The sequence below is a fragment of the Dipodomys spectabilis genome, unplaced genomic scaffold, assembly GCF_019054845.1.
Source record: "Dipodomys spectabilis isolate Male_0828 unplaced genomic scaffold, ASM1905484v1 ptg000328l, whole genome shotgun sequence".
NCBI lineage: Eukaryota > Metazoa > Chordata > Mammalia > Rodentia > Heteromyidae > Dipodomys > Dipodomys spectabilis.
In genome coordinates, this window is record NW_024871005.1 from 1,010,264 (window position 1) to 1,016,263 (window position 6,000).

A 6,000-nucleotide genomic window follows, 5' to 3' on the forward strand; every position below is an offset into this window, starting at 1 on the left:
ACATAAACTTACATACAAGACCAAAGGGGAAAAATAGAAAAAAACAGAAAAAACAAAAAGTAAAATAAAACACCTCTTGTTTATAGCCTGTGGACCAAGCAAATTTTTACTTACTCCAAAAATCGTGACTTGTTTCCCAAGGGCAGCAAGAATTCAAATCCAGCATTGATTAAGACACATTCTATTCACAAACTGCTTTGTTGAATGGCAGCTCTTTTGTCTAAATACTTAAAGATAATAAAAATATAAAAATGAACTCAAGCCCAGTAGTATCTCTGAATTCCATTAGAGAGCATGGGGATCCATGTAGCACTGAGTTCTGCAATGGCAGGAAGAATATTAAGAAACTGAGACACTTTGACTGCTTATTTCAATGCTTTCAGGTGCTGCTCTGTAACTCACTGCTTTGTATGAGAGAGGATGCTGGGTAAATCCCTTGGTCTAAAAGGTCTCTGCTTGTGGTTTCCACTTTCACCCATCATAAAGCTCATTCAGTTCTTGGAAGCAGGAATCAGTGCTTTTAGACCCTACCTAGTTCACCTTCTGGTTAAGGGAGGAAAGTATAGAAATTATGTTTGGAGGGCCTGAGCTCTGAACAGAAGTGGGTCTCAGAGAATTCAGAACCCATCCAGCAGTTTGCTTCCTCATGAGAAAACTGTAAATCATGTGATTTGAAAGGTCTGAGCTTGAGGCTTTCAGTCCTATATGTGGATCTCAGTTCTTCACACCCCATCAAGCACTTCACATCCTTTTCTGAGGTGAAATCACATGATGGAGGGAGGGGTCTGGGCCTATGATTTTCAGACCTGCCTGGGATCCAATACATGTAACTTCGATACAGGTACTGAAGGCCAAATAAACTAAGTACAAGCTCAAGGCTTTGCGTCCACTGTGACTCTCAGGTGTTGAGACTTTGCTCCTTATTAGGGGTTGTGGACACTGCAAATCCTGCCCTCCATTGCCTGAACTCCTGGCAGTTTTAAAATATTATATACATATATATGTATATATTATTGTTATTGTAGAGATGATATACAGAGGGGTTACAGTTACATTTCTTTTTGAATCATATCTCCTCTTCCCTCTCTCTCTCTCTTTCCCAGTTTTTCCCTCCCATCCTCACCCACAAGATGGGTAGTTCATTTCCCACATAGAGTCTAGCAAGTATCACTGCTGTATTGGTTCACTATTTGTCCCACCTTTTCTATGTCCCCCTTTACCCTCCCAAAGACAAAAACTAACAAATAAGAAAAAAGGAAAAGACAACAAAAAACAGCAGCAGCAACAAAAAAATCTCGTTTCCTTTTTTGGGGTCCATTTTGATAAGTATTTTATATATCATAAGCACATAGCTATTGAGCCTTTGTGTTCCACCCCTATGCACATCCTCCTTTGGTCTCACTGTGTGAATGTCTAGAAACCTTTATAATTTATTATATCCCATTCAGTATGTTTACTTGTAGAGTTATAAGCACATTCTAGCACTTTAAGCTTCTCAGAAGGAACACATCAGACTTTTTCTTTCTCCATGACTCCCTCTTGTGGCCATCTCCTACCCAGACACTGACAGTATGTCCCAAGACTCCCAGAACTTGACTTGTTCATTGTTAAGTCCCCAGAATAGCTCACCCCGAATGGGTCCCCTCTTAAGATGGAAACCTGCTATTATAGCTTTCTGAGGTAGTAAGAGTGACAAAAATGTTTGTTTCACCCAAATTAACTCTTCACGTCGGAGCAGACACTACCTCACCAAATCCTGAACTGGGTTTAAGGTTTATTAGGAGTATGGGCCTTTTTCTACAGCAGAATTTCTAGTCTGTCAATGGGATCATCATCTTATTTTAAGACTGTGTCTTTGGCTTCTTCTTCTTAATCTCCCAGGGATGAAGCTTGGGATTTTTAAATATCTTTTACCCTTTTCAGTTCTCCACGGTTTTAAGTTGTCATGCAACCTCTTTCCCAATTCTCTATGCATCCTCTCTTCCTCATTTAAAAATACTGTCTTTTTTATTACCTAACACTTCTCTTTCACAGTTAAAACAGAAAATGTTTCTTATCTCCCATTTTGCCTACCCTTCCTGCATTTCATTGCTTGCTCACTGGTGAAATGTCAAGATCCATGGAAAGAGTGTTACCATAAACCTTAAAAATGGAAGGATCTGAGGCACCTGAATTTTTATGTTTCCATTTCCCAGCAAATTCTCCTTTTCATTGGATAGGTGAACAACCTCCTAGAGGGTCGATGTGGACCTAGGAAACTTGTGGTTGGAAGATTTTACAGACATGAATCTACCTGGTGGGAAGAGCCAGATAAACAGAAGGAAGCCAAGGTCATTTTTTCTGCCATTGTTTTCTGACCTCTGGTTAGCCAGGCAATGATGGCTGATGCCTGTAATTCTAGCTACTCTGGAGACTGAGATTTGAGGACCATGTTTTAAAGTCAGCCGAAGCAGAAAAGCTGTAATTGAGGCTCAAGTGACAAAAAGCTCAGGAATAGCACTCAGGCCAGGAGTTCAAGCCCCAAGACTAGCACACAAAAAAGAGAGAAATGAGAACACTTATTTAGGGCTTTGTGTTAGAACTTAGGACAGACAATCCTAGCTAAGAAAGATAGGTTTACTCTGTGCTCATTTCTCACCCACCACCAAGACATATTTCATTACTTTGGTTGCTTTTTCTACTTTTAGAGCTCCAGAGAAATGCAATAGAAAAGCAGCTATTTCTGGGCATTTACCATGGCAACACAATTATTGGTATGTCTTTCTTTTTAATAAGAAGTGGGAATCTAACACTATTATCTATACACTTAGATTTTGATGTAACTTGAGGGCGACTTCTATGTGTAACAATTTTACTAAGTCATAGATGACTGACACCAGTTTAGCTCAGCAAAAGTTTTTGTCTTTGTTCCCTGAGCAGCGGGCAAGCCTTAGCCTATACCTAGCTCTTTATAATTTAATCTATTTGAATATATAAGAGAAAATTACACACCTACTGAACTTCAAAACAAGGAGTTTGGGGAAAAAGTGAAGTATCTCCTTTCTTCATCTCCTGAGGAAGAATAGTTTACCTATGGATCTCTATTATATGATTTTGTTTTTCCTCACTGTATTTTTCATATCTGAATTCCATATATTTTCCCACTCATTCTTACATTGCTTTTTATTTTTTCTTTTACTCTATCCCTTTTTACTAATTACTACTGGCTTTATATTATTTTCAACTTCCTAATACATCCCATGCAATTTTAGCTCATTTTTGTATCTATATTTGGGGTTTCACGATTGTGTTCAATTCTTTAATATTATTTAAAAATTTGGGGGCTGGGAAGGTGGCTCAGTGGTAGAGTGCTTGCATTGCATGCATGAGGCCCTGGGTTCGATTCCTCAGCACCACATAAGCAAAAAGAAAAAGCCAGAAGTGGCACTGTGGCTCAAGTGGTAGAGAGCTAGCCTTGAGCTGAAGAGCTGAGGGACAGCGCCCAGGGCCAGAGTTCAGGCCCCACGACTAGACCAAAAAAAAAAAATTGGTTTATTTTTAGTTTGTTGGCACTGTGATCTGCTTTCTCCCTGTTGAGTAATTATGTACACATAAATTACAAACCCACTGGGAATAAAATCAGGGAAACAATTCCATTTACAATGGCCCTTAAAAATCAAATATCCAATAATACATCTAACCACAGAGACAAAAGAACTTTTCAATGAAAACTGAACACAATGAAGAAATAAATTGAAGACCCTAGAAGATGGATCCATGTTCATGGATCAGAATTTATATTGTGGAAAGGTCCATAACATCAAATGCATTCTAATAATTCACTGAAATCCCTATAAAAATCTAATTGCATTATTCAATGAACTAGAAAAAAGCAATGTTAAAATGCTTGTACAAACATAAATTACTCTTATTCAAGGCAATCTAGAACAAAATGGGCATAGCTGGACATATCACAATACCTGCTTCAAACTATACTATAGAGCCCAAACTGAGTCTTTCATGAGTTCACTGTCCAATTTCTGACATGCTCTTATGATCTCTTTCCTATTTTACCAAACATGAAGCAATTGGCTTCTTTTTAATGGTGGTAATCTCTTTAGCAAATACACAGCCCTTGTCCCAACTTTACACTTCTTCTTTCCTGCTCAAACCGAAAGTGTTCTAAATCTTTCTGCTTTTTATGTTGCTCTCAATTCTTTCTGTTAACCTGGTTAAAAACAGCTAGCAATACCCATGCTAAAGAGTGAATATTGTGCTTTCTTGAAGTATCCTAAATCTGGTTAATTAGTCTATGTTATATAAATTTAGCCTCAACAAATTCTTAGGACAAAAGCAAAATATAGACAAGTGTTTCTGGGCATCTGTAACCTTAGCAACTCAAGAGGTTGATCTCGGAGGATCTCAGACTTTCAGCCCACTCATGAAAGTCTGTGTAACTCTTATCTACAATTAATTACCAAAAAGCCCAAAGTGGAGCTGTGGCTCCAGTATTAGAGTACTAGCCTTGAGCAAAAAAGTTCAGGGACAGTACCCAGTTCATGAGTCAAAGCTCCAGGACTGGCATCTATCTATCTATCTAGATATCTAGATATCTATCTATATTATACTATTTTCCAGAATGTAACAGGAATAGCCTCTGTTCAATTCCCAATGGAATCCTTGTTTCTATCTGAAATCACATGAGCACAATCTTTACTGTCTGTCTTCCTCTTGGCACTTTGCTCCTAAGAGCTCCTTCCAGATTTCTCAGTAAGTTCTAGTCAAAATATTCTAAAATCTTTTTCAGCCTGAATCTCCCAAACTTCCCAATATACTTGAAGAAACCAGTTCCAATCGCTTCTGAATGATGCTGTCAGGTAAAATTATAACAAAAAACTTGCTTCCCTAGTATTAGTTTTCTACATTAGTCAGACATTCAGCAGTGTGACAAATATCTAAGAGAAGCAATTTCAGTGAAACAAGGTTCATTTAGGGCCAGTGTTTCAGAGATTGCAGTTCATGACTAGCTAGGTGAATTGTTTCTGGGTTGTGGTAGTATAACATGTGTGGCAGAGAAAGGATGGGGACAAAGATCCTCATATCCTTGGAGCTGGAAACACAGAGCCAAGGGAAAGAAAGGGACAAAGAATAAGAGAAACCTGTCAAAATTATATCTCCACTGACTTTCTCAAACTAGGACCTCTAATAAACTCTTACCTCCTGAATAGCCTATTCAGCCATGATCTCATGATTCAAACAGCGGGGGGGGGGGGGGGGGGGGGGGGGGGGGGGGATGGGAAGGGGAAACAAAGGAGGAAGCTATAATGCTTGATAAGAAATGTACTCATTATCTTGGCCATGTAATTGTAACCCCTCTGTACAATATTTTCACAATAAAAAAATTTTAGAAGTCAAGAAGAAAAAAAAAAAGAAATAAGGCATAAACTTCCAATAGTAATTTTTCATTCAAGTCATACAAGCCACATAATTTTTCCAGCTAGAAAGATGTCTCTCAGGAGATCTCATTAAAGATTCAATGATAGACCTTGTTAAGATTTAATCATGTAACCATTTACTATCTATAATACACCATGATTCCAACTCCTTAGAAGAAAATCAAGTGCTGATAAATCATAGTGTTTTACAATTTAGATATGGTGAGCCACTTTATCAATCGGTTCTGGTTAGCCTCCTGAAATTCAATTTCTCATACTTCAATAAAGACCTAAGCTTGAAAGAATTTTCTACATTTACATATATATATATATACGTATATGTGCATATACATGTACATTTATATAGACATATATGTATACATTTACACACACACATATATAGAAAGCATTTCTTATATGGTAAAATAGCAATAAAATAATTTTCCATTCTCCTTTTAAATAATTTGAATATATTTTCTATAATGACTTATGCGCTACATTTAAGTATAATAAATGCATATAATGATTTAAAAAAAAAAAATCAAGTGCCTGAGCTGGGCTCTGGTGGCTCATGCCTGTAATTCTA